This window comes from Nothobranchius furzeri, chromosome 9, assembly GCF_043380555.1.
Source record: "Nothobranchius furzeri strain GRZ-AD chromosome 9, NfurGRZ-RIMD1, whole genome shotgun sequence".
Classification (NCBI taxonomy): Eukaryota; Metazoa; Chordata; class Actinopteri; order Cyprinodontiformes; family Nothobranchiidae; genus Nothobranchius; species Nothobranchius furzeri.
In genome coordinates, this window is record NC_091749.1 from 26577017 (window position 1) to 26588058 (window position 11042).

Below are 11042 nucleotides of genomic sequence, written 5' to 3' on the forward strand. Positions count from 1 at the left end.
GGGGTGCAATGACTAATCCAGGGGTAGCTATAGCGCCCCCCCGTTCTCAGTCCCTACTCCCCCAGCAGGTCCCTGAGGTCCAGTGATCAAAACCTACTGGTTGTGCAGCACCAGGCTAAAGACCAAAAGTGACAGATCATTTGCTGCTGTGGCCCCCAGACTCTGGACCTCTCTCCCCCTGAGCCTGAGATCAGTGGACTCAGTGGACTCCTTTAAAAAGCAGCTGAAAACTCAGTTGTTCAAGCTGGCTTTGGTTTGACCTTCATCACCACTCTCTCCTTAATGTGCACTTTCTACCTATTCCACCTTTCCCAGGATCCACTTATTTCCCCCTTTCTTATTCATTTTCTCTCTCCCTTTCCTCATATTTTTGTTTTCTCATTTTAAACACATTTTTAAAGAATTATTTTATGAATCTTTTTTATATTTTAAATGTTTTTGTAAAGCACTTCGTGACTTTCATCTTGAGGTGCTATAGAAAAGATTGTTTTCTTTCACTTGGCAAGTTCCTTCTTCCGGCTCTTGGGAGAGTACAGATGCTTTTTTCTCCTCTCCCTCCCTCTTTGTGTTAGGGAAAAAGTGGATTTCGTTGTCCAGCTTTCCACCTGGTCTTACGGAGCAGTTTGGGAATGTGGTGTGATGTTTTGTGTGTGTGCTTGGTTAATAAATACTCTCTGAGGAAGATGGTTCGATGAGAGATCCTGCGAACCATGCTTGGGTGTGTATCATTTCATCTCTCCACTTTGCAAAGTACAGTTGAACAATAATATTGCTCTAATCCTCTTTGTGCGTTTGCTTTCTCTTAAGGTGAACTGGTTTTAATAAATAAATAACCCAACACTTTGCCCTGTCTTGTGTGCACAACGCTTCTGTATTATTTCTGGAAACTGGAAATTATTAAGAATGGATCTGGTCAGCTGGTCACAACGCGATTGACAAAATATTTTCAACGATGAGAACGGGAGAAGGGGCTCCCGGATGCCCCTCTGGTACAGAGCAAGCTGGGTATATCATGGACTCCTGGAAACAGTGGAACCTGATATGCCTCTCAACTGTCTGTAGAGGATTCTGTATGGCGTTTAAAGCGTGCCACAACCCGTGCACGCGCATTGGGTCCACAGCGCGCGTGTGAACGGGACTCGCGAGCGGAAATATACATGGCGAGAGGTCATTTGTGCACTGAGAGGGAGCAAACTGTGTCTGTGAGCGCACAAGGATGTGCACAAGTGACAAACCTGCGTGCGCGCGTGGTCAACGAGCACACGGCAGAGGAAAACGTGCGCGCGCGGCAGCCTCTGTGCGCGCTCGGCAGCCTCTCTGCGCGCTCGGTTTCTGACTCCTGCTCGCTCGGCTGTAAGGGTTTTGGCACTCTGGAGGCGTGGCCTGTGGCAGATCTTCTCTGTCCTCTGATTGGTTAGTGTACCCCGCACTTTACCCTCTACCTATCTATATAAAAAAGTCTGCTAGTCAAGAAGTCGCTGGCATAGCTCAGTTGGAAGAGCGGTTGACTCTCGCCCCGGAGGATCCAGGTTTGAGGCCGGGCAAGGAAAATGCAGTAGATGTCATGTTAATTTTTCTTAATTTCAGGTATTTTACAGTTGTGACCGTTCAACTGTCATTAAACGTCCGAATGTTTGCTGGGCAGTGTTTTAAAAAGTGCACATAAGCTAGATGGTTTTAACCATATAAAATTACATTTTTTGTGATACTGGAAAAATACATACTGAAATAAAACTACTGATTGAAAACTTTATGACTGTGGTTGTACAATATATGACTCACTAATACACTGCAAACTCCCTTAGAGTGGGGCTTCCAGAGAGAGAGAGAGCGAGAGAGAGAGAGAGAGAGACAGAGAGAGAGACAGAGAGAGAAAAGTTCTTGCCTCATTAATGAATTGTTTATTTTTTTCAGTATTTAATTGACAAATTATCCTTTCAAATAATTAATTGATGAGTTACATAATTGTCCATTTAGAATTGTTGAATGGACTGAGTCAAGTTTGGTGCACTTTATATATTTCAAAACATGTTTTTTTTTTTAATTTTAATGATGCATATAAATAATTTAAATGTTAATTTAATGAAATATTTCTATTTTTTCATTACCTCACCCTTGTTTTGACAAAAACGGGACCTTGCTGGATAATATCATGGAGAAACTATTTGTTCACAGTACATGGCTCAGTGAGGATCTGTGTACCGAAGGAGGAGATACTCAGAAATCTGTCTGCAGATTGTTACAACCCAGACTGGAAGTGGCGGGCTGTAATAAGAAAGGAGACCAAACAGAGGAGTGGGGGTTCAACAACTGATTTATTTAACAAAAGTAAGGATTTACTAAAGCAAGTTAGTGAACAGAAAATGGCCATCTCAAGGTTTTACTCGGATGTCCCTCAGCAGGGTGCAGCACTGTTGAAGGTCATCTGAATGAAAGCTTGATATGCAGTTTCTTTATGAAAGTGTGTAAATATACAGTATGGTTGCCGTACATATGTTGAGGTTCTCAGACATCAGGCTTCTTTGCCCAGGCCTTCACTAGTGGGCTATTTTAAAAGTTGGTAAGGAGAAAAACCACAGCATATAGCTGATTGTTTACAAATGCAAGGAGGGGAATAACAATCAAAATGCTTGTGTTCTTGGACCAGATGAATGGAGCGCTCCACATGCACTCAGAGATGTTATGGCTTCTGTTTCTATAACTTTACATGCAGACATTTGAGGTTTGCCAGAAAGGAAAGCTGGCCTGTACACTTTGCAGGGCACAATGTCATCAATGCAGAAACCCCTGTATACCAAGATGACCATCTCTAGTTGTAGCATTTTCAACACACCAGATTCCCAGGTTGGTCGCTGATAGTTCCAGCATACAGTGCTGAGACAAAGGTCACTGGCCTATGTGGCACAATCCAAATGAGCCTCTTCAGAGTGCAGTTGAACTTGAGGAAAATATATGACTCTGGAAGAGAGGGGAATATGGCCATTGACACCTCAGATCAGTGCAGTCAAGATTTACTGGTGTTTGGGTAGTCCTGAACGTGTTGTGATGCCCCCACCGTCTCATTGGGTTTTCATTTGTGTTTAATTGTGTTTTTCTTCTGTTGTAGGCAGCTGGTTAAGCAGCCTTGGAGGCACCTGGGCTCAGGGTGTGGTGCTGCCTACAAAGCCTACTGTTTTTCTGCTTTCACTGGGTCTCTCCTGTGTGGTGGAGAGTCCTCACTGGCCATTTTCTGTTCACTAACTTGCTTTAGTAAATCCTTACTTTTGTTAAATAAATCAGTTGTTGAACCCCCACTCCTCTGTTTGGTCTCCTTTCTTATTACAGCCCACCACTTCCAGTCTGGGTTGTAACAATCTGCAGACAGATTTCTGAGTATCTCCTCCTTCGGTACACAGATCCTCACTGAGCCATGTACTGTGAACAAATAGTTTCTCCATGATATTATCCAGCAAGGTCCCGTTTTTGTCAAAACAAGGGTGAGGTAATGAAAAAATAGAAATATTTCATTAAATTAACATTTAAATTATTTATATGCATCATTAAAATAAAAAAAAACATGTTTTGAAATATATAAAGTGCACCAAACTTGACTCAGTCCATTCAACAATTCTAAATGGACAATTATGTAACTCATCAATTAATTATTTGAAAGGATAATTTGTCAATTAAATACTGAAAAAAATAAACAATTCATTAATGAGGCAAGAACTTTTCTCTCTCTGTCTCTCTCTCTCTCTCTCTCTCTCTCTCTCTCTCTCTCTCTCTCTCTCTCTCTCTCTCTCTCTCTCTCTCTCTCTCTCTCTCTCTGGAAGCCCCACTCTAAGGGAGTTTGCAGTGTATTAGTGAGTCATATATTGTACAACCACAGTCATAAAGTTTTCAATCAGTAGTTTTATTTCAGTATGTATTTTTCCAGTATCACAAAAAATGTAATTTTATATGGTTAAAACCATCTAGCTTATGTGCACTTTTTAAAACACTGCCCAGCAAACATTCGGACGTTTAATGACAGTTGAACGGTCACAACTGTAAAATACCTGAAATTAAGAAAAGTTAACATGACATCTACTACATTTTCCTTGCCCGGCCTCGAACCTGGATCCTCCGGGGCGAGAGTCACCCGCTCTTCCAACTGAGCTATGCCAGCAACTACTTGACTAGTAGACTTTTTTATATAGATAGGTAGAGGGTAAAGTGCGGGATACACTAACCAATCAGAGGACAGAGGAGATCTGCCACAGGCCACGCCTCCAGAGTGCCAAAACCCTTACAGCCGAGCGAGCAGGAGTCAGAAACCGAGCGCGCAGAGAGGCTGCCGAGTACGGCAAGCCAAAACCGTCACAATACGCCACTTTCCCAACCCGTCTAGTTAAGAAATGGCGAAAAAAACGCCGTTTCATGTGCCAAGACGTCGTAAAATATGGCGAAAACTCTGCCAGAGCGCCGTAATTTACGCCGTTCTGAACGGTCCCGTAGAACGCCCGTAAAATACGCCGTTTTTTCCGGACATTGAACGCCGTTTTTTACGTCACCCTAATCCCAGACGCGTTCTCTGTGTGGGTGGCGTAAAATACGGCGTTTGGTACGGACATTGAACGCCGCTTTTTTCGCCGTCCTGTGACATAAAACGCCGCTTTTAACGCCACTTTGTGACAGTTTTAACGCGTTTAAAATTCAACTTTACTCTCATTTATGCAGAGCCCTCCCCATGGGTTTCGCATCCACTTAATTTAAACTCCAGTGACCCAATGAAAGACGAGGAGGTTGAGGCAGCACTAATTCATCCCAGATTCGCCGGGCTGTCGGGCTGTGCGGATTGCTGTTTTCTAATACAACTCGGCTCTGTTTCAACTAATTTCACTGTATTGAAAAAGCCTTGAAATGTAGTAATATTATCAACAATGTGTCAACATTATTATTTTTTCTGTCCACCTGTAAAAGGCAGAAACGCTGTTTCAGTCAGACCTGATGATTACTTAAAAGTGTGGCTGCCGTATCAGTCTGTCCTCGTGGCTCGTGAGTCCAGCTGAAACATCAGTGCTCATTCTGTCCAAAACTCCATTCTTCTTAAGTTCATCCACTTTCAGTATTTACTATTGTGACTGTGTGTGTGTGTGTGTGTGTGTGTGTGTGTGTGTGTGTGTGTGTGTGTGTGTGTGTGTGTGTGTGTGTGTGTGTGTGTGTGTGTGTGTGTGTGTGTGCTGTCGCAACGTCCCGATTGATGATGTGCCCTGGCTACTTAGCCAAGGAAGTGTTCCTTTGGCTGACTGGTTAGAGCGTATGACTCTTATCCGGGAGTCTGGGGATCGAATCCCGTCCGAGTCCTCGTTTATCCACCTGGCCACACTATTGTTTTTTTTTTTTGTTTTTTTTTTAACGACTGTTATACTTGTCTTACAGGAGCTTCTGAAGATGTTCTGTCTTGCTTCTCCATCATCACTCTCCAGCTCCTCAGACCAGCCACTCCAGAACCTTCCCAGATCCAGGATCAGAGCACTTTAATTAAAGTTTGAAACATGTCTGCTTGTTGTTCTCCTATAGAAGCCTTAAACTAGAATTTGCTAATGAGCTTTCTTGGCTAAAATATGCTCTTAAATGTTTTTATTTACATAATCAAGAAACACGTTTTTCATTGCTGCTTCACCAAGACATGACTGAAAATGTCCTCATGATCCTGAAACGCTGGTTAAAACAAAATACTTTTAACCTCTTATAAAACAAACGTGTCTGTTGATGATTATGCCCACTACAATACTGAAGCACCTGCATACTTGCTACCGATTTGCTAACTTTCTGTAATATTTGATATTTAAGTTGAAAACATGAACTGCTGTAACACAAATTCCAAATGTTCTAGTTGAGCACTTGTTTCTAATCAACTAATCATTATTTCTGTGATTAGTCAGCTTTTTCCTTTTCAATAAACACATGGAAAAATTACAATTATCTTACTGAAAAATGGTTTAACAGTGTTTCACATGTATAATAATCTGCACTGGTTTTCACAGTTATGGCATTCCTTAAGTGAAAAGATATTTACAATTGATTACTTCAAGTTCCTACTATTTACATTTTATGCATCGATACTGTAAATGGCTGTTTACTAAGGCATACAAAGTCAGTGCCTGTACACAGGTAGTTTGCTTGTAAATCTACATATTTCTGTTCTATATGATCCTGTATTCTTCATTAATGCTACTTACAAATCCACGAGTCTGTAGAATTGCCTTGTTTATTTGAGCAGGTATTGAACAATCCTTTTAGTTATTAACAAGTTGAGTGTGTGCTTAAGAGGAGTTTAAAAGTGTTAGCCTTAGAAAGTAGATGAGCCTCTCCCACAAACCACATTTTTTAAATTTAGGACTTTACAGAGTGTGCTGAAAGACAAAATGAGGCTGATCATCTCCATTTTTACAGGAGGCAACCCCCTGCTTACTAGGCAAGAACCCGTATGAGAACATTCCATGTGCAGCTAAAGATCTGTAAACTAAATAATGTCTGGAAACCACCAGGGACCAGGCCCAAAAGCATCACTTCAAAGACCTGACAGTCTGATCTGCTTTGTGTCATAAGGTGCAAACACGAGAATTTAACCTTTTTAACATCCAGAGATTCTTACAGAAGGAACAACTCCAGCTGATATGTTGCATTCATTCGATGTCTTCCTAAATCTATATCTAATTATAAATTTGTAAATATTTTTCATAAATTGTAGTGCTCAAAACCTAAAGAGACAGTTGCTTCAGTCGATCTGTTCTGCTTCTGCAGCCAGACACTCAGCCAATCCAATAAAAGTACAGGCACTGACTTTGTATGCCTTAGTAAACAGCCATTTACAGTATCGATGCATAAAATGTAAATAGTAGGAACTTGAAGTAATCAATTGTAAATATCTTTTCACTTTATTTTATTATTATAGTTTGAAGAATGCCGTAACTGTGAAAACCAGTGCAGATTATTATACATGTGCAACACTGTTAAACCATTTTTCAGTAAGATAATTGTAATTTTTCCATGTGTTTATTGAAAAGGAAAAAGCTGACTAATCACAGAAATAATGATTAGTTGATTAGAAACAAGTGCTCAACTAGAACATTTGGAATTTGTGTTACAGCAGTTCATGTTTTCAACTTAAATATCAAAATATTACAGAAAGTTAGCAAATCGGTAGCAAGTATGCAGGTGCTTCAGTATTGTAGTGGGCATAATCATCAACAGACACGTTTGTTTTATAAGAGGTTAAAAGTATTTTGTTTTAACCAGCGTTTCAGGATCATGAGGACATTTTCAGTCATGTCTTGGTGAAGCAGCAATGAAAAACGTGTTTCTTGATTATGTAAATAAAAACATTTAAGAGCATATTTTAGCCAAGAAAGCTCATTAGCAAATTCTAGTTTAAGGCTTCTATAGGAGAACAACAAGCAGACATGTTTCAAACTTTAATTAAAGTGCTCTGATCCTGGATCTGGGAAGGTTCTGGAGTGGCTGGTCTGAGGAGCTGGAGAGTGATGATGGAGAAGCAAGACAGAACATCTTCAGAAGCTCCTGTAAGACAAGTATAACAGTCGTTAAAAAAAAAAAAAAAAAAAAAACAATAGTGTGGCCAGGTGGATAAACGAGGACTCGGGCGGGATTCGATCCCCAGACTCCCGGGTAAGAGTCATACGCTCTAACCAGTCAGCCAAAGGAACACTTCCTTGGCCAAATAGCCAGGGCACATCATCAATCGGGATGTTGCGACAACACACACACACACACACACACACAGTCACAATAGTAAATACTGAAAGTGGATGAACTTAAGAAGAATGGAGTTTTGGACAGAATGAGCACTGATGTTTCAGCTGGACTCACGAGCCACGAGGACAGACTGATACGGCAGCCACACTTTTAAGTAATCATCAGGTCTGACTGAAACAGCGTTTCTGCCTTTTACAGGTGGACAGAAAAAATAATAATGTTGACACATTGTTGATAATATTACTACATTTCAAGGCTTTTTCAATACAGTGAAATTAGTTGAAACAGAGCCGAGTTGTATTAGAAAACAGCAATCCGCACAGCCCGACAGCCCGGCGAATCTGGGATGAATTTGTGCTGCCTCAACCTCCTCATCTTTCATTGGGTCACTGGAGTTTAAATTAAGTGGATGAGAAACCCATGGGGAGGGCTCTGCATAAATGAGAGTAAAGTTGAATTTTAAACGCGTTAAAACTGTCACAAAGTGGCGTTAAAAGCGGCGTTTTATGTCACAGGACGGCGAAAAAAGCGGCGTTCAATGTCCGTACCAAACGCCGTATTTTACGCCACCCACACAGAGGACGCGTCTGGGATTAGGGTGACGTAAAAAACGGCGTTCAATGTCCGGAAAAAACGGCGTATTTTACGGGCGTTCTACGGGACCGTTCAGAACGGCGTAAATTACGGCGTTCTGGCAGAGTTTTCGCCGTATTTTACGACGTCTTGGCACGTCAAACGGCGTTTTTTTCGCCATTTCTTAACTAGACGGGTTGGGAAAGTGGCGTATTGTGACGGTTTTGGCTTGCCATAGCCGAGCGCGCACAGAGGCTGCCGCGCGCGCACGTTTTCCTCTGCCGTGTGCTCGTTGACAACGCGCGCACGCAGGTTTGTCACTTGTGCACATCCTTGTGCGCTCACAGACACAGTTTGCTCCCTCTCAGTGCACAAATGACCTCTCGCCATGTATATTTCCGCTCGCGAGTCCCGTTCACACGCGCGCTGCCATGTATATTTTCGCTCGCGAGTCCCGTTCACACGCGCGATGTGGACCCAATGCGCGTGCACGGGTTTTGACAGGGGTATGACGCGATAATTCTGTAGATGTCGATATTCGTTGTTTTGGTGTCGAGAATCCTGCTGTTTGGCCTGAGCGGTTACCTGGCTTACCGGAAAATTAACGAGCTTTCAAGGGATATTGGCTAAATCCCGGAGCTCAGGGATGGAATGCATCGCGCTTTGAACGCACAAACTCATATAATTGTCGAGATGAGTCGTAAGCTTGGAACTTTGGCTGAGATTCAGGCTCTGGCACAGAAGGTGGATTCCATCAAGGGGCGAGTTGACGGATCAGCATGGATTGGGATAGATTAATTTTGCCAATATTGGATCTAGATGGGCTGAAGACCAACGGAACTCTCACCCCGGCTTTCCACGGGAGCCGTCAGCAGCACGTTACAGCAGCAGCACGTCATAGCTGCTGATAGGAACCGCTGTGGTCAACAGAACCTTTTCCACTGGAGCCGTCGGCAGCGCGAGTCGGCCGCGTCTCAGGAGCAGCATGTCGCGGCCTTTACGCGCCGGTTCTATTTTCTACGCGCAACGCCTCTGAAACGGGTCAAGTTCGACATTTTTGGGGAAGGAAAGACAGGAAATCGGACGCGGAAATGGAGAGAAGCTACCGAGATTTTCAGAATAAAGAACGTACTGCCTTCCGGTTGCTTTACTTTTAAAAAAGGTTACTAACTGTGCGGCCCCGTGAGAAGTTATCACCTAGCTAGCGGTCTCCTTTGTTTTTCAGGTCCGTATTGGCGATTATAAAACGGACAGAACATAAAACACAAACCGTGTTGCAATTTTCTCCTGCTTGTTGCTGTGTTTACTGACGAAGTCACTCGTGTGACTTCGTGCTCGGTCGGTGACAGCTGCTCCCCTGCTGCTTCGCGTCTCGTGGGAAGGGCCAAGCAGCAGCTTACGCGAGCAAGACGTGCTGCTGCAGTAACGTGCTGCTGACGGCTCCGGTGGAAACCCGGGGTAAGGCAGAGAGGAAATCATCTCTGTCTGTCCCCAAAACAATTCTTATCTGAATCTGGTGCCCTTGGAGCCTGTGAGGCTGAAGTAAAAACTCCCCCTCAGAAGAAATGTGGAATGCTGCCGTCGCTATGGAAACTCTTTCTCCCTCTCCCAGCCTGGGCGGGACTGTGACCAGTGAAGGCCGTGGAACCGTATCTAAGAGTCAATGTGCCCTCTAACCCATTATCTCCCTCCCCTGTCCAAACGGAGGTGATGAGCGCTGCTCCATGCGGCTGCACACACTGAAGTGAGGAAAGTCCCAACCCTACCTCCCCACCTAGTGAACACTTATGTTGTGTGATGTCTAAAGTCTGTGTGCATATCTGTCTGAGGTGGGGTTTTTTTGCATAGCAAAGCTGCCCTCTCTGTTGAGGGTAACTCTGAAGTGCCTTTTTGACTATCCTCATATAAACCCTCTTGATCTATTATGGTAGCGCGACTCGGGTTGCAAATGGCCACAGTCACCAATTCTTGTCAAGTATGTCTGATCTCAGAATTGTGTGTACTGAAACTCTAATTTCCCTCTGGGATTAATAAAGTATTATTGAATTGAATTAACATAAATGGTGTAAAGAACCACTGGTGTTAAAACTGTACGTTAAAACTGTTTGAGTCATGCTGAAAAAAACGGCCAGTTACAGATTTTCATGTAAAAATAGTTTGAATTAAAATCATTTGCTTTAGTCACAAACCACTAATAAAGTTAGCCCATTCTAGTCACAGAAAGAAGGAACTTTGTTTATTTTTGGGAGAATAGATTCATCTGATTTGAACCAACTATATTGCTTATAGCCTCAAGCATACAAACACACACACACACACGATTCATGCAACTCCTGCAGTAGGAAAGCACCACAACCATCGAGGTGGGGGTCATGATACTCCCATATTTAATTTTGTCCTGCTGCTCTTTGTCCGAACTTCAAATAAAGGCACGTTTCAACTTCAGCAACCATGGGGGATTTCTGATTGTACTACAGAGGAGAGAAGGCAGGATTTTGAGCTCACTAGTGCAAAATATTGCTTCAAAAACCCAACCCAAGGATCTCGTGGCTTTGTTATTCAGCAGGTCATGTGTTGGAAGACACATGGAACTAATTCCTGGGCCAAATACCCCTGCTCTGACTTCGCCCCGGTCACTGCAGTAAAAGGCCTGTTTCTCCTGCAGGAACCTAACAAGTAACTACCAACGATTCTGAAGGGCTTAGTAAATAATTACACAGCAGGCAGAA